At 41.3% G+C, this 21,782-nt stretch overlaps 2 long non-coding RNA genes across 2 annotated transcripts in view; both read right to left on the bottom strand.

Moving 5' to 3' along the window:
- Nucleotides 1–12,211, bottom strand: part of LOC103567793 (uncharacterized) — an 84,026-nt gene extending 71,815 nt beyond the window's left edge. The window contains exons 1-5 of the long non-coding RNA XR_011543208.1: nt 12,056–12,211; nt 11,788–11,904; nt 11,143–11,462; nt 9,264–9,376; nt 2,660–2,741 (exon numbers count right to left, since the gene is read on the bottom strand). This is a non-coding gene — a long non-coding RNA (uncharacterized lncRNA). The remainder of the gene's footprint in view (nt 1–2,659; nt 2,742–9,263; nt 9,377–11,142; nt 11,463–11,787; nt 11,905–12,055) is intronic.
- Nucleotides 12,212–12,752: 541 nt separating this feature from the next.
- On the bottom strand, nt 12,753–20,664 carry LOC139085136 (uncharacterized). Its single transcript, XR_011543210.1, has 2 exons — nt 20,343–20,664; nt 12,753–13,023 (listed from the first exon to the last, which is right to left on the bottom strand). It is a non-coding gene; the product is annotated as an uncharacterized lncRNA (long non-coding RNA).
- Between the last annotated feature and the right edge of the window lie 1,118 nt (nt 20,665–21,782).

Genomic DNA, 21,782 nt, shown 5'->3' with positions numbered 1-21,782 from the left:
CAAAATAACACAAAATGGAGGCAACCTTTGCATGTTGTGTGAGCTTCCAGAATGATGATCATTGCAATTGGGAATAACCAATTTGCTTTTCTAGAGGAGATGTCATTCCAGCTGATTTTGAAAACTAAACTCACAGGAAAAGTTAGGGAGCTCATCATTGTGAAGAACTTACTCTGTCCATCCGTTTTATTTACCATATTTCATTTAATTCTTAAAACTCTCTACAGTAGTTATTCATATTATAGTCTCATTATGGAGATAGGAAGGCGCTTTCCCAAGGCCACACCACCAATGAGTGGAAGCCTGGATTCTAATATGGGCCAGGATGATCCCAGAACCTGTGATTTCACCTCCTCTTTTATCCTAGAGCTTCTGGATAGCATGCAGGAGGTCAGGTACCTCGGAGATGAGGTGAAAACCATAGTGCCAGAGTTTCCGTCATTGTAACCAAGGAAAGAATGCATGAAAGTCTTTGTAAGCAGTTCATTCCTGTCAGTAGATTTTGCTCACTGCCAGAACTGCTTATACTATTCATTACCCAGTATAGATTAACTAATTTACTGCTAACTTATAGCTAATTTATACAATTAATAAGGATTATTGGATTGAATGGAATGAATTTCTCTCACATCAGTGACGGTGTAAAGGCTAACTTTAGCCCAGTTCAAGCCTAATTATAATAAATTATACAAAACACTGAATTAGTCAGAGATCTAATGAGGTGCCCCCAGGGTTTTGATTAGGGTATCAGCCCACCAGGTACTAACATATAGTTGATGTCTGCATGAAGGGCCAGGGAAATACCGGAGAACATTGTTAGAATGTGGGTAGTAGAAATTTTAGAGTACTTACAGAAAGCCACTTAATGTCCTTCCCCAATGGAATGGCTCAGCAAATTACAGTTTCTCCATGTGGTGGGGTGGTATGCAGCCATTAAACACCTCACTGGATGCTGTTTTGTGGTCTCCTCCATAGGCTCCTCCTCCTCTCTCCAAAAAAGGAGTCCTCAGTCCTCTTCTCTTACTAAACTACTCTTACCCACTAGGTCATCTCATCCGGTCTCAAGGCTTTTAACACCATTCAACAATCAAAACCTCCAAATTATATCTCCGCACCCACCTCCTGCACTCTAGACTTGTATGTCCAACTGCTACTTTGATATCTCCACTCGAATGTCTGATAAACAGCAATTGAATTGTTATTGAATTGCTGATTTTGGCCTCTCTATGCCGCCCCTTTGCACCCCTGATCTGTTCCTCCTGAAGTTTTCCCTGCTTCAGTAAATGGAAATACCAGGTATTTGGTCATTTAGGCCAAAAGAACTGGAAGTCCGGGCTTGACTCCTCTCTCTCCCTCACACTCCACATCTAATCCATCTATCTGTACTATCATCTCATGTACTATCAAATACTATATACTATCATCTCAACCTTTAAAATATTTGTAGAAACTGACCACTTCTGGCCACCTTCATGCTACCACTCCAGCCTGAGCCACCATCATCTCTGTCTGTATTTCTGCGTTGCCTCCAATGATCTTCCTCCTTTCACTCTTCCCCCTACATTCTATTCTCAACACAGTAGCCAGAGTGGTGCCTATGGCTGTCCATCTTATCAGAGTAAAAGTCCAAGGCCTTACTGGGAACCATAAGGCCCTACGTGAGCTCTCACACATATACACACACACAAACACACACACTTTCCTTCCATCCTTATGTCCTTGCCATCTCCCCCTTGTTAACTGTCATCTGGCTACACTGGCCTCCTTGCTGTTCCTAAAAAGGATGCACACCTTCTCACCTGGGGCCACCATCACACAGATTAACGGGCCTCAATCTCCTCTTCTACAAAACGAGGCAATTGGATCAGATATTTCTCAGATCCCTCCACAAAGATGCAATGACTTTGTAACAAATTTCATCTGCAAATAGCGAAGACCATGAAACCCCAAGCCTAACAATGGGGTGTTATTAGAGCTCTGACCAATGGCAAAGAAAAACCTGCGTTTCCATACCTCTTCACCATTGGCTCTGAAAGTCAAAATTAGATCTAATAAGCCATTCTTATAGTGAGAACTGGAAAATTAACAAGGTCTGTGGGAGCAATATTTAACTATTTAAAAGTTATGGCCATGGATACTGTATTATAACAATAAGGAAAATGGTTCTGTTAAAATGTTAAGGGAAAGTAAGGAAACAGCTTTGTATGAATACTGTTACAACAAATAAAAATGTAAAAAGAAGTAGGAAGATTTGTGGAAGGAAAATCATCAACTTGCTAAGAATAATGGTGCTAAAGTCGTGGGATTAAGCGTGATTTTTTTCCCCTTTGTTTTCTAAATTTTCTATGATGGGTTTAATTTACTACCTTTTATAATGAAGATGTGTGTATGTGTATTTAATTTTTTTAATGTTTAAGCCAGGAGATTGCTCTCCAGCTGGAAACAATACTTTATGTTCTTTCAATTATTGGGTCCATACAACACAGGCAAATTAGGAACAGTGTTCTTTGAATAAGAACATGGGAATAAAAGATTAACAGGCAATTTTCCCACATTGATGTGGATCAGCCATGCAGTCAGCTCAGCTGGCAGTCAAGAGCCCAAACACACAGAATCAGGTATTTTCCTATCACACAGATGTGGTTAGTGACATACTCACCGATTCAAATTGCTTGACATGCTCAGAGACCCTGGCAGGGATTCTAGATTCTTTCTCTTCCTGGTGATGCCAAGATGTTATTCTCAAATAAAGGGATAGAATAAGCCTCATTATTCAAGAATATTCATTGAGTTTCCCAAATTGCAATTCAGTCTATCTAGTATTTATTAAGTCTATATTCTGGATATAGGTATGTAGAGTCCAAAGTTATAGATTCAGAGCCTTCTATGGAGAAGCCACTTGACAGTGGCCAGGCTACTTAGCACCATGGGTCTAAGTCTTCTTAACCATAAAAAGGGGAAAGTAAGTCCCTTGCTACTATGGAAGAAAGGGAGAAACAGGGAGGAATGTCTTCCACCTTATGGGGTTGGTATGTGCATTAAATGTTATAACAAGTTAGCCTAAGATTTGGTTTACAATACACACTCAAAAATTCAGTCCTTTATCCATTCAACAATTGTCTATTGAAAACTTAGGAATTGCCAGATCTGTACGAGGTAATGTGGATAGAACTGTGAACGAGGCTCAGTCCTCTGCTCTAAAGAAGCATCTAGGCTGGTAGGAGAATCCACAGTGTAAAAGACTATTGCAATCCTGTAGGATATGCAGTAGATGTGCAGAAAACACAGCTTTATGGGAGTACAGAGGAAGGCAGGACAGTAGGGGGACAAACAACCCCTAAATACACTAAAAACTGTTCTTAATATCAGCAATAACTTGAGTGTTCATTAAACGCCAGGCACTGTTCAGAGATTTACAGAACTTTTCACGTGCATTATCTCATTGATTCTCTTCTATTATTAATATCTCCATTTTAAGATAATTGAGACAGAGTGGTTCAGCAACTTTCTTAGAATCGCACAGCTACTAGTCATTGGAGCCAGGAGTCAAAGCCAGGAACTCTGACTTCCAACTTAACATTTCTAACCACTCTGCACACTATCTCCTTCACTGGCTGTTGTGTTTATCAAGTGAGATAACGAATGTAAGGTGCACAGACTCTTGCCTGTCACATAGTAAGCATTCAATAAATGTTACCTAGTGTTAATAATAGCAGAAGCAGCAACAGCAGTAAGAGTAATAGCAAAGGTAGTGATGGAGTAATAATAGTAGAAAGAGTGGTACTAGCAGTGGGAGTGGCAGTAACAACAGGAGTAGCGGCAGCAAAATGTAAAGTGCTCTACAAACGACAGCAGTTATTAGTCTGGGCTTAGAAGCATTCTAAGAAGGAAGGTAGAAAGTGTCCTTGTACATCTGTGTCCTATGGTTCCTGCTCTCAAGAAACCCACTTCTTGGGACAGAAGACCCACACACATAATACAGCTGGCAATTTTGAATAAAAACTATTTCAGATTCAAATTGAATAGTTGAATTTCCAGAACCAAATATTTCAGAAAATGTAGTCTTTAGGGTTAGTGCAGGAAGGACAAAACAGTTAAGTCTCATGAGCACACTTCGTGTGCATGAGGTGCTACCCTAAGCCCTTCACAAACACCACTCATTTATTCCTTATCACTGCTCGGTGAGATGGGCACTGCGTTATCCCTTTTCCACATAGCAGAACACTGAAGTTCAGAAAAGGTAGCCATTTGCTCAAGATTATAGATCTAGGAAGTCGCGAAGCCAGGATTCTAACTCAGAGCCATGAACTCAGCTCGCCTGGCCACTGGGATGAGGGTAAAATAGAACCCAGGCTGAGGGTGGAGCCAACTTGGACAAGGGAAGAAGAAAAGGTCGGCGTGTCGAGAAGAGGAGCTCCTCCAGCAGAAGCCTGGGTGGAGATCAGTGTGCTGAGACCGAGGGCAGGGAGGAGTGAGCGGGCCAGCTGTCAGGCGTGAGCCGGGGCCCTCCCCTCCCAGAGCTCCCCACCCAAGCAAAACCACAGAGCTGAGACACACGCTTGTTTAGGAGGTCTTGTTTTTAAGTTGCATTCTGTTTTTGTCCTCTGTACCAAGGTGTACAAGACCGAGATCAGAGCACTGAGAGAAGACAGCTTTTGTTTTTCATTTTAGTTTCTTCCAAAATGCACCCAAAGTAATAAAACTGTTTTTATAAAATGGTACTTTGGTTTTAGGACTATATTTGGGGCCACATTTATACAACCGTTTGACTCTCCTCTCATTAGTACTCCTCTAAAGCAACCTTAGAAGCTTTAGAATGGCAGCCATTCATTCAATCAACAAACATTTATTGAGCACTTACTCTGTATCAGACTGTGTGCTCAGCAATGTAGATATGGCAATGAATAAGAACAGGCATAATTCTTGCCCTCCTGGAATCCACATTCCAGTTGGGAGAGATAGGCAATAAATGCAAAACCAAATAAACAAGGTAATACCAGATTGAGACACATCCTTGGGCAAATATAGAGTGGGATGAAAGAGAGCTAGCTATTCAGGTGGAGGGTCTATAATAGGTTGAGTGGACAAGATTGGCCCTGAGAGAGTGATGTTTGAACTGAGCAGAAACATAAGAAGGAGTTGACAATGTGAAGATCTGAGACCAAAAGGAACCAGGTGGAGGGAACAGCAAGTGCATCCCCCAACACTGATGAAAACTCGGGATGTTTGAGGAACATAAAGGAAACCAGTTTGGCTGGGTCACAGTGTGCCAGGGAGAGGGTAGAAGGAGACAAAATCCAGGATGTATTCAAGGACCAGATCAGGAAGGATCTTGTAAGCTTGATGCAAGGAGCTTAGATTTTACTTTTAGTGTTAGAGAAGGCATTTGAGGATGGTACGCAGACCAGAGAAAGGGCCTGTTTTCATCGGGGAAAACATCTACTTGCTAATGTGTAGAGAATGGATTGAAGGGGCAAAGGAAGGTGAGAAACCAGTTCAGAAGGTATCCCAATGGTCAAGGTGGGTGAGGAATGGATGTGGACTAGGATGGTTTTGGTTTATTTGGTAGCAAAGCAGACATATCTGGAAAATGTTTTCAGGGTGGAAAGAGTTCTCCCTGACACAGTGGTTGTGGGGATAAGGGAATTGGTGAAGTCCAGGAAGACCCCTAGGTTTTGGCCTAAGGAACTAGATACGTGGTGGTGTCAATCAATATAATGTGGAGGGTGGGTGAAGAGCAAGTTGCTGGGGGTGTTGGGGAGGAAATTAAAGTGCTGTGTTTGGACACAATATGTTAGAGATGGTTGTTAGACATCCATGTAGAATGTCAAGTGAGCATTTAGATACATGAATCCAGAGTTCAAAGGAAAGGACAAGGCCAGGAATAAAGACTTGGCTTTTTTAATATATAGAAAGTCTGGCACACAACTAGATAAGATCATCTTGATGGAGAGAGAAGAAGCAAAACTAGGTTCAAACCATCTCAAATGGACACTGTGAGCCTCAGTTTCCTCATTTAATAAAAAAGACAATAACAGACACTCCATAAGGTAGTTTTACAAATTAAATTCTATTTATATATAAGGTCTTAATCTGTCTGACCCCAAATCCCTGATCCATTCCAATGTCATATCAAGGTCAGTTTCACAAGGGTAAGGATTTCTCAAGAGACAGGGCTACTTCATCGATTCACAAAGCCAAGATCCTGTGGTCCTTTGGTCTCCACCCACACTACTTTCTTTCTCCTCTCTCCTTGACCAACTCCATCGCCAATATGTTTTTACACAGCACACAAACACGCACAAGACATTTGGGCCATTTCCCATGGCCTGCTGACTCTCAGATCCTCAGGAAAGAGAAGATCTTCAAGAACCCTGACCTGGTGGCACATGACCCCAGGGAGGTATAACAAGCATGGGTCGAACCCCCTACACAATGTTAAGTCAAGTGGCAGCTAACTCTCATTGGCTGGAATAAATATTGGCTTCCCATAGAGCCTTTGGTTGGTGCCCAATAGGGTGAGTGGCAAACAAGAGTCTTCAATCAATGGGATACTTGAGGACACAAACATGCATGTGTCCTGAACTGCCCTCTCTGCCACATTTGATTGTCCGAAAGAAAGCGTGACAGAGTTTGCAATAATAATAGCTAACATTTATTGAGTGCCTATTCTGTATCAGGCACTTGGACAAGCACTTTTTATGCATTGTCTTATTTAATCCTTCTGGCAATTCAGTGAGGTTGATATTATTATAACTCCCAAGTCACATACGAGAAAATTGAGACTCAGGGAAGATAGGTCACTCTTCAAGGTCAAACAATTAAGAAGTGATGCAGATTTGAATGCATGTCTCCTCTCAATCACTGTGCACTATCATCTCTTAGCAGTATAGTGTGTTAATCCCTTTTTAGTCTATGCCAGCAACATTGACCTCCCATGCATACAGTGGCAAGAGCTGGATGAAGAGTCAGGACGAATTCTAGTCTCAGGTCTGTTACTTATAAATTTTGTGACCTGTAGGTGGTCATTTACCTTCCTTAAGCCTTAGTTCTCCTGTCTTCAAAGTAGAGAGAGCAATCTCTGCCTCATCAGGAGTACTGGGAGCACATAATGTGATAATTGATATAAAAATTGTTTGCAAACTCTCAGCGTATGAATGTACTAAAAGATGATGATGAAATGATGATAAAGATATGATCACGATGATATAGATGCTGCTGATGATAATGATAAACACACACACGAATGAAAACATCTCAGAAGTCTCTTCATTGATTATTAAAACTGTTATAATAATACCTGATCTCTAGATAATGTTCAATAAATATTATTAAATAAATAGGTAATGAAGATGAAAGAAATAGAGTTGATAAAGGAGAATTCAATAGATTCAATCTACTTCAAACAGTTAGGTCTGTAAATGAATCACCTCTACACACATCAGCTAAGGCCAGCTTGAAGTTCAAGGTGTTAACAGCAAGATAAAGATTCTATAGCTATGGTTGAGCTTTATCCTTCAGGGATTTCAGGAAGGATCCACCATGGTTAAAGAACTTCCCCCATCTAGCAGTTAGCATAGTGTTTAACACACAGTAGGTTCTTTATAAAATTGTGTTCTCATTGTCTCCCTTTTCTTCTTTTTCAGTCCCCCTCTCATCTCATCTCTCTGTCCCTTCTCCCTCTCTCCCTCCCTCCCTCTCTCTCTTTCTTTCTTTTGTATTATTTTGGATTCTCTTTCAGTCATTTTCTCTCTTCTTGAATTTCTTCTCTTCTTTCAGTCTGTCCATATTCTTTCCTCCCTTTTCTTTCTCCCCAGCTCTTCTTTTCTCTGTCATCTTCCCCCAAGCATTTTTCCTAGCCTACTGTGTAATGAACTCTCTTCTCTGTCTTTTGAGTCTCCACTAATATGCAAACTCAGCAAGCTCTTGCCTCCTGGGTTTTATCACTTTAAATAAGAAGTTCATCCATGTGGCAAACACAGAAAGACTTCTTCCAGGCTATCCAGCCGTTGTCATCTGCCAATGGCCAAAGTCCAGTCTTGATGTCCACTCTGCAGATCAATTCACCCCAAAGAGCACCCTGAAAACCATTGATATGATCAGGGCCAATGTTTCCATTAATGCAGTGGTTAAAGAAAAGTTTGCCAGTTCCAGGAAACATGTCCATTTGTGCTGCTATAACACCTTGTCTTTTTTTAAGAACCAAAAAATTGTGGGTTAGTGGGTGGGTTAGTGTCTCCTCCTCAGAATTTTGACACATTGGAGAGGTCTATTCACATTTATCCTTTCATTTAACCCCTACAACAACCATATAGGCAGACCCTATTTTCCCCTGTCCCAATTTAGAGATGGAGACATAAACTCCAAAAGAAAGAAAAGAAAGAGGGAAAGAAAGAAAGAGAGAGAGTGAGAGAGAGAAAGAAAGAGAAAGAAAGGAAGAAAGAGGAAGAGAAAGAACGAAAAAGGAAAGAAATTCTCCAAATCACATATTTATTACAAGGAGAATGTAGAGTTCAAGCCCAGGTCCCCTCACTCTGGTGGTGTTGGGAAGGCACAGATGACCCCCAAAATCCTTATTCAACTTCCTGAAGCTTCCCCATCAGAGTTATTCTGGGCAGAGAGAGTACGGGTTAAAGTTGAAAACCCACAAGCATTCATTTCTTAATTCTAGGATTCACTAGCTTTGTGACGTTGGGCAAGTTATTTAGGTTCTCTGTGCCTCATTTGTCCTAAAGAAAAAAAATTTTGTCTTCCTTCTCGAGTTAAATGTGATAACACAGGTAAAACCCTTAACAGAGCTTCTGGGAAATAGTTGTCAAGGAAAGTTAGCTATTGTTATTGAATAGTTTTGATCCCCAGAAAGAATGATCCCTTAAGCCACCATGAGGAGAGTGAATAGGAGGGGTCAGAATAGAGGTTGGATGGTACCCAGGGATAAATTTGAAGCAGAGCATCCTCCCATCTGCTAGTGGAGAAAAAGAATAGATTGAGGAGAAACAGGCTCCCATTAGCCTGGTGTCTAATCCTCTGGAAACTATCACTGTGGCCAATACTTAAAGATGTCTTGCCCCCCTAAGTTTTCCAGCAAGTCTCCTGGAGCCAATGACAGCATGTTCCAGACATCCCTGGGTTCAGAGAGAGTCATCACAAGAGGTTCAATGATACTCAGCCCTGGTGAGACCTGAGCTGCTTTCTTCCTGCACAAGGGCCTCCAAGCCTTCAGGACAATTACATACGAGGACGTCAGAAGGGGGATGACATACCCAGTACTCATTCTCTTGTTGATTAGGAGATGAAACGACAATCCATGTTCATTCACCACAAAGCCCACAGATATAACCGGGGGATGAGCAGGAGATCAGCTGCCTCACACACCCTGTGAGAGGAACACAGGCTCTGAATGTGAGAATTAAGGAGTGACCTCACACTCTTCACTCTTCATATCCCTGGCAGCGCTGCCTAGAAGGGGACTCAGACAAACCTCACATCACCTGACAAGTTAAAGCCAGAGGTTGAAACTGAGGACAAACTTTAACGTGGGCTTGTGGGCCCTTCAGCACTGTCTACCACACTTAAGCCTTGGATTCCTTCAGATCATTAAACCTACTATGAGCAAGGCATTATTGTAGGTATTGATAAAACAAAAGCACATCATCAGTCTTGCTAGGCCAGGAGAATCGAGGACAGTAGAAATGGCTCATTGGCATGGCTTCTCTTCCATACTGTTCTGCAGAGTCAAATTGAGGCTCGAGAGAGACAGGTTTCACATCTCCCAAGACCATTCCATGACCCTACTTCTGTGACTCATTCAAAGGCTGGTGGAATAAGCCTTGTGGGATATTGACAGTGCTTTCTGAGTAACTGTCAGTCTGTTCAAGGCCAAGGTATAAGATTACTTCGTCTTCTTAGCCCAGACATCACCATAGTTGGCAGTTGCAAGGTTGATCTTTGGCACCTCCTTCATATCTTTGAAGTATTTACTCATTCTTTGTTTCTTTGTTGTTTTTGGGGGGGGTTTTTTGAGGAAGATTAGCCCTGAGCTAACTACTGCCCGTCCTACTCTTTTTGCTGAGGAAGCCTGGCCCTGAGCTAACATCCGTGCCCATCTTCCTCTACTTTATATATGGGACACCTACCACAGCATGGCATTGCAAGTGGTGCCATGTCCGCACCCGGGATCCAAACAGGCGAACCCAGGGCCGCTGAGAAGCGGAACATGTGAACTTAACCACTGCGCCACCGGGCCAGCCCCCCTCTTTGTTGTTTTTATTGAGAGTCAAAGGAAAGTAAAGAACCTCCAAAAACCCCTACTCTGCCATGTTTGAACCAATGTTCTCATTTTTGAGTTAAATGAATGGGTCTACGGATATAGCCAGAGTCAAGAAGCTCTAAGCCACAGTGATGTGCTAAATCCTGGTCTCTTGGCCCCAACTTGATGCTGGACGACAAAGACTGGGAAGGAGTGCTCCCTTGCTTGATGCCTCAGTGATAACTTGAAGGGGAAAATGTGGTGAGAGAGGATTGTCTCCAATGATTTCTCACTCAGTCTCATTGCTCGCCCCACGAGAGTTCAGCTGGTCTCAAAACCTTGGAGATGTAGTTTGGTCAGCAAGTTCATTACATGTAATTTGGTATCTCATTTGGTGTGGAGAATCAAATTTGGTGGGAAAATTAGAAGGAGCTGTGGTTTCTCAGTCAATTAACATTTATTAAGATTCATCAGTAAGATAAGTTGATTTATTTATTCATTCAATATAGTTTGTGTCCTTTTCACACGGCAGAGGCAGCAACACATGGCAGGCTTAGAACTCAAACTTTAGAGTCAGAGAGATAGAGTTTGCCTCCTGGATTTGCTATTTACTAGTTGTTTGATTTTGGGTAAATCCCCTAATCTTTATGAGCTTGACTTTCCTCAACGTTAAAACGGGAGCAAAAGTTTCTACCGGACGGCATTTTTTAAATAATATAATGTAGAATAAATAATTCACATCGCACCTGGCACATTAACATCTGAAAATTCTAAATAATAAGTGCTAGATTCTGGTTTGATGAGAGTATTCTATATGAGCAAGCTAACCCTTGTTTTGTTTAGGAAAACATGAGAAATTCTTCAGATGTTTATTTTGCATCTGAAACACTTACTTGCTAGTAAAAGGGCGGTGTGTTTGAATGACTGTCTTACTTGGGCCAACACACATTGACACAGATGAGTTTCACTCTTGAATCTGGTCAGTCTTGCAATTTTCTTCTCACTCACAAAAAAGTTTCTAACGCGACCATGGTGTTTCCAGTAAATGATTCAAAATAAGAACCTTTTCGGACATCATTTGCACCCTCACCTCCTTTTGGTTTAATGTTGAATTTGAGCTTAGAGTCCATTGGAGTGCCCCCTTGTAGCGTTTTTCTGGTATATGCATCCTGCAATGAATTTACATCACACGCGGGAAAGATCACCTCTTCCGCTCCAACCAGCCAGCAGTGAAGAGAAAGCGAAATAAAGTCAACAGATTATTAATGTGAAAAATCAGGTTATAAAACAAGATGTGCATATAATTTTATAGTCTCTTTTTTAAAGTACGTATTTACATAGTAAAAACTCTGGAAAAAATATACATCCAACTATTAGTAGTAGTAGCCTCTAGAAAGTGGAGGTATAAATTATTTATTATTATTATTATTATTAAAAATATTTTCAGAAAAGACTACAGTGAGCCAGTGTTGTTTGTGTAAAAAGGAAAATAGCACAGTAAAAATTAGGTTAAAAAAACACCCCACTTAGCATAGTACCTGGCAAATTTTAGATGCTCAATGAATGTTTCATGATTGAGTAGCCCACAATCTGGATAATTCCAGATGAGCCAACAGTTCAGCCACCCTGGCATATCCATCATTCCGGCTCCACCACTGAATGATCCCTCCAGGATAACAAGAGAAAAAGAAGGAAGAAGAAAAAATGGAGAAGGAAGATTTAGGAATGAAGTTCAAAAGGGACAGGTTACATCACTTTGTCATGGAATGTCGTACCTGGAAGGCATGCTACGAAAAGGGGACTCACATTTCTTGGGCGCTGGGCAGGCTTTGCACAGAGAACACAGTCTCCCACTGTTTTCTGACTCCCGTCACACAGATGGGAAATCAACCTGACCAGTCACAAGTATAGTTAGTGGCAGTGATTTGAATAAGGCCTCCTGGCTCCAGTTCAGGGTTCCTTCTGATAAAGAAACACAGCCATGAAATATGTAAATATACATACGTAAATTTACTTTGACTTAGGGTCTCAGAAGGGTGATGGGAAATAGGGAAGATAGAAAAGAATCAGAACACCGAAGAAAAAAAACTTAAGGGCATATTTATGAGCCCCAGTTAAATATATACTACCTCCAGTCAAATAATATTTATGAATGGCATAAACGTTTTTAGGAGCTGCAAGAGAATCAATCCACAAAGAAGAAAGAAGTAACTCACCCAGTGCAGAAAGCACCTCATCAGCCCAGACAAACAAACTGGGAGGTATTTAGCAACAATCCGTGGGAGAAGAATTTCCATTGTATATTTGGGATGTCATTTATTGCTCTGTTGAGTTCTTTTGTTCAGAGAAATGTGGCAAGGTCTATTTCTCTTTCTTAATTCCTGGATATTTGCCCTCTACCCACCCCGCTCCCTCTCTCTGGGAGAGAACTCTGTTTATATTGATTGTAAGAAAACTTTGATTCCCTGGAAGTCAACTCATCACAAACATTGGTTAACTGAAATTTGGGTTTCAACTTTACTTTTATTAGCAAGTGATAAGAACATTAAATGAGATATCGCTAGCTGCTATTACATACAAATTTAAAAAATGTACAATATCCAAAACACATTAGAAATTTTCACAAACATAAAATCCAAGATGGGTGGTGTTGATTAGCAAGGGGCCTTCTTTCTGATTCCAGGAAACAGATTTCTCCATCTCATGGCTCCATCTTCGTCAACCCAGAGGTCCCAAGGTTAATGGCTTATCTGTGTCTGCACCAAGCTGATAGACTGGAAAGAGCATGGAAGAGACCATGGAGAGATCCTTGTGTTTGGACTAGAAAGTGGGACATATCACTTCTGATCACATTCTATTGGTTAGAGTTCAGTCACATGACCACACCTAAATGCAAAGGAGGCTGGGAAATGTAGGCTGCATGCCCAGGAAGAAGAGGAAACAGGTGTGTTGTGCTGCTAGTTAGTCTCCGTCACGGTAGGGAAATGAGTTAACGTTTGCACAGTAACAACAAAATGGCAGTTTTCAGAGTATGTCCTGGAGGCTGGAGAAGGAAGGCGCCTCCCTAATAACTGCATCTTCAGTCCTTTTCAAGAATCACTACACAGAATAAAGATTTCGTAAGGTTTTCTATCTAAGAAAACTTAATTCCCATGACAGGACTCCTCCTCCTAGCATGAAAACAAGGAGATGCATTTCAGGGGGGGAAAGAAGAGTTTCAACAACAAGAATTGAAGGAGAGAAAAATCACCAAAATATCCCTAATTGGTTTTAAATTTTATTTACCAAAAGTTGCATTCCTCATTCAGTCCAGCCAATTTGGGTTTTACCCTAACCAGTCAATAAGCCAAGGCTACTGATAGTGATATTGTAGTATTCGTTATCCTAATGAAATTCTATCTGCCATATATTCTACCTCAGACTAAATAGATGCCTAATGAAAGAAGAAAGAAAAAGAGAGAAAGAGAGAAGAGAGAGAGAGAGAGAAAGGAAGGAAGGGAGGGAGGGAGGAAGGAAGGAAGGAGGGAAGGAAGGAAGGAAGGAAGATAGAAAGGAGGGAAAGTGGGAAGGTGGAAAGGAAGAATGGAAAAAGGAAGAAAATGAAGGGAAATTGCTCCCTCCCTGTGTGTGTTTCTCCATCATTTGTTCACTGGACAACTACACTTAGCCTTTAAAACCAGTCTCCCTTGCTCTAATTGCAGTGACAAAAAGTAGCTCTGAGTGAGGAAGCCCAAGAGTATTTGAAACCAGGTTACAACTCCCTTCAGTCACTTGGTTCTGTAAGAAAATATGCATCCCTACAAATTATCTTTAACTCCTGCAAGGAGCCATCCAGCGCTCATGGGAATTTGAATTTATGGGGGGGGGGAGGAGGGGAGTGTATTCTTTCTACCAGTTTTTACGATAGATTTCATGACCGTAAGCATAAAAGAGAAGTTTCTGGAAGAAAAACAACTTAACTCTAATCAAAGCTGAATTGCTGTTCTTGGTGTTGTAGGGTGCAGAGTGAGAGATGGATGGATTATGCTCCAGTGTATGCATGTCTGCCTCAAACCAAATACACATACTACCTTGTCCCCTTCAATCTGAGTCGTTAGCCAAGAAATGCAAACACTGAGGTGAAGTCCTCTACATCATGTATTTTTTTAAGTGTCACTTGATACTGATAAGGTTAAATTGAATAGATACGCCCAGTGCTAACCGGAACATAATTTAGAAAGCAGTTTCATTGGAAATTTCGTCATAGTTAGATGCACTTATATTTTTGGAACTAATGATTGAATTTCTGACCTCATTTCTAAGGAAATGCTCTTAATAGCAGAAAAAAATAATGCTTAGACATGTTTGTTGTAAAGCTATTTATGACAGCAAATGCTAACAATGGGATTGGTTCAATCAATTTAGCATATAGATTATAATGAAGATGTTTGAAATTATGCTTTCACTCCAGTCATATGCAAATCATTACAAATTGTGGATTAGTAAACTCATAATTACTGATTTTTTTAGAGCTCTAATGTTAAAGTAATTGTGAGCTCAGTCTTTAGCTTTAAGTGAGCACATTAGTATGTACTTTCCGAATGGCTAGACTATTGTATTTCTGTTTCTAATTTGGGGGCATTTTAATGACTTTACATTTGGGAATGAATTGAAATTGAATTTAGGTATCACTTTGAAAATGGTCATTTTGCAAAAACTTGGAGACAGGCTTAAAAGATAACATTAAGCAGGAAAGAAAATTGCTGGAACAGTCTGGTAACAAAAATAAAACAAAAATGAATTTTAAAATAGAAAAAAAGTCTTTTTTCCCCATTTTTTCTTCCTCTTTTTTGAAATTTCTTCAAGAAAAAATCAAAATATTCTTTGAGAAAAAAATAAAATGTATTTATATAGATACAGATAAACTCAAAAAAATTGCATCTTAGGTCTATGGCTTCTCAGACCTCGACTGCAACTCCCAAAGCATAAGGATCTGTTAAGTTACATGTTACTTGAAGTCTGCCATCAGCCATGTGTCTGAAATATTTCCTGTGAAACTCGGTGGGCATCATTCTCAGCATTGGTGTGAGCCCTATGAAGGACAGATGCCTGTGTAGCCAACCAAGTGTTCCATGTCCACAACCACTTCATACGGAGCCAGGAGGATGACGTTGATCATCAATTTAGAGGAGGATTGAAAGCGAGAATTCCATTCTTCCTCAATTCCGCAGTGCTGCTTTCCCTGGCTCTCGAAATTATTTCTCAGGCTGAGGAAACATAGAGCAGCAAAAGGATCAGAATCTGCCTTTTCCTCTCCTCTTTAATATGAATGTACCACTGACAGAAAGACTTAAGCCACTCCAAGGCAGGCTGGGTCAAGTCTTGTTGCCAATAATCTCCTTTTTGCTATTGCCGGCAGAATGTGGTTTTGTTTCTCTTTCGGTGACAGTGGCACTGAGCCTATCTTTGGTGAGGGCCTTCTGCATCATCTATGAGAACTTTTTTTTCTTTCTCCTGTATTTAATCACATTCTCTGCTGCTATATTTTAAAAGAACCAGTACTTAGTTCCTGTCCAGCTGGGCATGAAAATCCCCTTTGCTCCCAGGGTTCTGACGGAGGAGACTTGCCTTCAAATTGTGAAGGATCCTGCTTGCCTGTGATCCCTCTCCGGCCCCCAAGCCCTATCTCTTCCAGAAAATTCAGACACAGGGCTGGGTTTGAGGAGGTGTGGTGCAAGTTTGCCAGGTCACTTAGTCAGTACAACAGTATTTCCTGAGAACATACTAGGTAACGAGTTGTGTATTAGCTGCTGGAAATATGACATTGGAGACACGCCTTAAACAAACGAGTCCAATAAGTTATTAACTAATAACCTCAATTGTTTAGGGTGCTCACAGGGAAACACACTTTAGTCTAACGCAGTGATTCTTAGTCAGGGGCAATTTTGCCCCCCAGGAGACATCAGGCCAGGTCTGAAGACATTTTTGGTTATTACAACTTGGAAGGAGGCAAGGACGTGAATGGGAGTGCTACTGACATCGAATAGGTAAAAGCTAGGATGCTGCTAAATACCCTACAATGTCAACAGTTTCAAGAAACCCTGATGATTTTCAAACTCAAGCAGGCAAAGAATCCCCTGGAGAGCTGGGCCCATGTCCAGAGTTTCTGATTCAGCAGGCCTCCGGGGAGGTCTGAGAACTTGCATTTCTCACAAGTTCCCGGGTGATGCTGCTGTTTGCTGGTCCAGGGACCACACTTGAAGAACTACTGATCCATATTTTCAGAGAAGACATCCCCAAGAAAATTTTGTGTAAAGGTTTAGCAAGACATAGCTGGAGAAAAAGGAAAGGGTAAACTTTTGCAGACAGTTTGTGCAAAAACCCCAGAGGTAGGAAGTTTTGGCATGTTCAAGGAACTGAAATAAAGGAGCGTGGGGTTGAGTGGAGCTGGAGAGGGAGCCAGAGGCAGATGGTGCAGGCCCGTAGTAGGAGTGTGATCTTTATTCCATTTAAAGCAAAGGATAGACACTGAAGAGACTTTAGCAGAGAACTGGGGGAATCGACCAGGGAATTGGGGTGAACAGTACTCTAGGGCGTGTTGCCTACAGTCTAATATAACAAAAGTACGTGGCCTTTGGAGCCAGATGGTCCTGGATTTCAACCCTAATTAGATCTCTTACTAGTTATATGATCAAGGGCAAATTGTTTAGCTTCCATGCGCCTCAGTTTCCTCATCTGTAAAATGGGGCCATTCATACCCACTTCACTGTATTGTTGTGCGAATAAATGAGATCATGTTCATAAAAGTATCTGGCACACAGAAGGGCTCAATGAATGTTAATTCTCTTCCATTAAATGTCAATGATGAAAGGATCAGGGCTCCACCAGAACCTATTTTGCATCTCAAAGAGCACACAGCAAAGCATGATGTCAGCAACCCAGGTCTGTCCAAAGAGTGCTTGCATCACCTGTGTGTGCCAAACCTGCACCAGGGTGCTGCTGGCATAGTTAAGGGCAAATTAGGCAACCACCGGCCCACACAAAAATGCCACAAAGCTAATGCTAGGTTTGCAGATACCATCATAGGGCTCAGGCCAAAGTTACCTAATTTATTGATGTTTGGATACTTCAGAGGCTCTTTTTCCATGTCTTTTATTGTTTTGTAGCCTGACAATAACGGGGAGGAGAAACAGAACTTGGAACCACAATAAATAATAATACTTAACACTTAAATAACCTTTGCCATCTTCAAAGCCATTTCCAAACACTCACAAATTAAGACTTACCCAGCCCCAGCCTTGGGAAAGTGTCATTATCTTTGTTTCTTCAACACAGCAAAGAGGATGAGGTAATGGAGTTGCCCAAACTCTGGCCACTTGGCATCACAATGGGCTGCTGTAATTCAATCCAAGCATCCCTCGTGGATCCATTCCAGAAGGTCCTGGGCGTTTCCCTGGACCATGGGTCGTGCAAAATGTTTGCTTGGAAAAGCAAGGTCTACTTTTCAAGAATCACTTTTAAAAACCATAGTAAATAACAAAGATGGAAGAGAAGTTTTGGAGGGGATGGATATGTTTATGGCATGGATTGTGGTGATGGTTTCAAGGATGTAAATTTATCTCCAAACTCATCAAGTTGTATACACTAAATAGGTATAGCTTTTTGTAGGTCAATCACCCCTCAATATATTGGTTAGAATAAAAAGAATTCCTTGTGAATCTAATGTTGCATGGATATTCCCAGCACAAACTGAATTAGACTTAACTGGAACGGTTGCTTTTTGGCCAACACGGTGCCATATCTGGCTCCCCAATTCTCTCACTCTTCCATCTCCCAGAAAACTGAGCAAATGTCAGGGTTTTTTTGAGTGTTAGATAATTATATAATTAATAATGATAATATCTCAGAGTTTCCTCATCTGTAAGTTGGAGATAATGACACAGAGGGTTGTCGTGAGGACAATGTGTGAAGAATGCCAGGAAGGGAATCAACACAAGGAAGTTTTCCTTATCATTGCTGTGGTTGATGCCATTGACATCGTATTTCTATCATTTTACTATTTTCCATATGTTTCATGTATGCTCTGCCTTATGGTGTTCATGAGAGTTGTCTCGTAAAGATAAGCAGGTAGCATCCTTTGTGGAAATGTGGGCTCAGAGAGGGCAAATGGACTCACCCAAAACTACACAGCTAATCACTGGCAGAGCAGGGAGGCGCCCATAGGTTGTCTTTATATCACCCCAACTTCATACATGACTTCCTCTCCTCCTACCCCAGAGACTTCTTCTTTGTGTCCATGTTGTCTAGGATGTTTGCATTCTCTCCTTCTCCACATTCCAGGCAAGTAATGATGTCTCTGAACTCCCCTCCCATAATTCCACAGCAGCTCAAGACATCTATTAAACCCCATTATATGCCGTACGCTGTACCCAGGGTCTGTGGAATATCAAGGAGCTTGTCCTCAAGAAGCTTCATATCAAGTGGGAAAGATGAGCACCAGCTAGAACAACTGCTCCTTGGAACCAAGACTCAGAAAGGACCATTTAGAACAGCCACCACTAGAATTCTGGATCTAAAAATGCCAACCAACCCCACCTTCAACCCTACTCCTATGTCACCAGGGGCATGATGCTTTAGAAACAGCATCAGACACTCGCATCAGAAAGTCCTCATTTGTCTCAAGGTGTAAGATTCTCCCGTTAAGGTGCCCAGAAGCCATGTTTGCTTATTTCAAAATGGACAGATTAATCACAGATTAATGGTTTATGCGTTTTGGTTGCAATTCTGATAACTCATTTTGGAAGGATTGGTTGTTTCATGACCATCAGAAGTCAAAGGAGCCAGCTCAAAGGAATAGAGTTGGAATCAGACAGAGTGTAAATCTCAGCTTTGCTCCTGACTGGCTGTGTGATCGGGGAGAACTCGGCCCCCCTCCAGGACTCGGTTTCCTTATTTGTAAAACGGAGGCAATAAGATCAACTTCCCGGGTCATTGAGGAGTTCATGAAATAATATGTGGCACTTTACAAATGCTAGTAAAATATCAACAACTAATATTTTACTGTTTTTAAAGTAGTAGCTTTAGTTAAGAAACTGGAAGACAAATTAATAGCTATTTTATAAATACAGCTATGTGGTAGAAAAATTCTAGTTTATGATGAGAAAAGCATAGAAGGGATGCTTGGGGCAAAAGGGTGGAAAGCAGTGCATCATCATTATGAAAGACCTTTTGTGTGCCATACAAATAGCATGATATTAATTGTGTGGTTCTGGAGCCAGACAGACCTGAATTCGAATCCTAATTCTATTCCTTCTTGGCTGTGCAGCTTTAGACAGCTACTTAATCTTTCTGGGCCTCAGCTTCCCAATCTGTAAATGAGATAACAAATACACCTACCTCACAGTGTTTGGTGAAAACTGTGTGGGTGAAAAGCACTCACCACAGCACCTGAGAAGTAGCAGGCACTTGGTAAACATTCTCTTTATTTTAACTATTATCCAGCAAAAAGGAAAGACAGCTTGCTCAAAGTTCTCTTGGTCAGCACTTTAGGGAGTGGAATACACTCGTCTCCAGCATAGCAGCAGTTACAAGAATAACGAGATCTGAAGGTGCTTTGCTAGCTCAGAGAAGGAAAAGTTTGGAATTGAAATCCTCAGTGGCTTTAGGTCAGAGAACGGCAGCCAAGAAAGGTGACTCAAGGCTGGGTGCAACGTGAGGGCGGCAGGGTACTATACTGCCTGGAACGTCACAAGTACGGTGGCCAGACATCCCAGTCTGCCCAGGTGTGGACAGATATCTTTCAATATGTAACAAACCATCCAAAATTTAACGACTTAAAACAACACCATTTTGTTCATGTATCTGTAATTTCAGGGGGGCTCTGCAGAAAGAGAGAAAGAGAGGGAGGAAAGAAGGATGGAAGGAAAGAGAGAGGGAGGGAAGAAGGAAAGAAGGAAGGAAAGGAAGGAAGGAGAAAGAGAAAGAAAGAAAGGAAGAAAGAAAAAGAGAGAGAAAGAAAGAAAGGGAGAAATAGATGAGAGAGAGAGAATTACTGAAATTTACAGGAGGACAGAGTTTGCTTGAACTCTAGAAAGAGATTGTAGGAAATACTCACCCGTGGTGGGCTTCAAGGGAAAGAGAATTCCTTTAGGGACTGGAGGTTGAGCCAGTGACCTCTGACATCCCTTCCAGCTCTCAGATTCTGTGATCATCTCCAAGGAATGAGCACAGTGATGATTAACATTCCCTTTTTTCCAAGATGAGTGGTGTACACTTTCATCTTTCAATGTTTATAAATGCCTTTGAAAATGGAATGTGCCACATACATACTAAGAGCTATTATTAATGTGGTGTCCAAACACCTCTCTCCACATGATAGTTAAGGAACAAAGCATTAGGAGCGAGAGCATTAGAGAACTTTCAGAGTAAGCATGTGTGTGCACACACCCCAATTAAGGAATGTTCTCTATTCTCACCCTGCCTTGGGAGAGGCAGAATATTTCACAGTGGCCAGAGATGGAGCAGAATGGCAGACAAGCAAGGGCTGAGTAGAGAATTCGGTGACAAAACCAGAGCATAATTAATCAATGCAGTTTTCATGGACCTCCTATTTGTGATTCAAAAGCTAAGAGCTATAGAAAATGTAAAAACTTCATGGATACAAGGCTCTGTGCCAAAGACATTGACCCAGTTTTAGAAGTCTACTCTCAGAAGATGGACTTAAAGGCCAGCTGACCAGGCCCCAAATGCAGATAACCCACCAGGGCTGAGCAAGGAGCGAAGATCCTACTTGTAGATAACCAGGGGTAGGTCAACTAAAATTTCTACTGCAGTTGCAGAAGCCATGGTTCTAAAGCATTTTTGTTCATGAATGCTTCAAGAATCCAATGGAAGTTATGAACCCTCTTCCCAGAAAAACACACATGCCAATAAAATCTTGCATTCAGTGTCTCACGGAGTTCACATATTTCCTAAAGCTCTGTCATTTCCACAGCTCTTGTGTAGCTGGGACCTCTAAGTTGTGAAATTAGCAAACTCTGAACAGATTCAAAACAGAGACTAGATCTTCTCCAACTCTGAATCCTGGGCATCTAGCCCAGTGCCTGGCATGTCATGCACCTAAAATAAATGCTTGTTTAATAAAGAAACATGGAATTAAAGATTTTAAAGAGCAATGGATCATCCTTTAACTGTGTCTCTAAAGAGCTTTATAATTTATTTGTTTTTTTGGTTGTTGTGTAATACTTGTCAGGAATTTGACCGCCATAGTGTAGAGAGTCAAGAAGACATGACTGAATCACCAAATCAGCCGGAATCATTTCAAGAACAAGGGAAGGTTGAAATATTTACTCTCTTACCCCTGACACAAGATGCAAACTCTGTCTTGAAGAACATTAAAGAACCGTGTGTAAATTACAAAATCCACACCTAAAATGGCAAAATTGAGGGTATCACTCTTCAGAAATCCCAGAAGAACAGCAAAGCAGCATGTAATTCAAGCCTTTCATCTCTCTGAGCAGAACTAGCCTTGGTACACCTCTCAAACTTCCTCCAT

The sequence above is a fragment of the Equus przewalskii genome, chromosome 8 (assembly GCF_037783145.1).
Source record: "Equus przewalskii isolate Varuska chromosome 8, EquPr2, whole genome shotgun sequence".
Taxonomy (NCBI): Eukaryota; Metazoa; Chordata; class Mammalia; order Perissodactyla; family Equidae; genus Equus; species Equus przewalskii.
The sequence above is the reverse complement of the archived record's forward strand: the minus strand, read 5'-3'. Positions and strand labels throughout refer to the sequence as shown.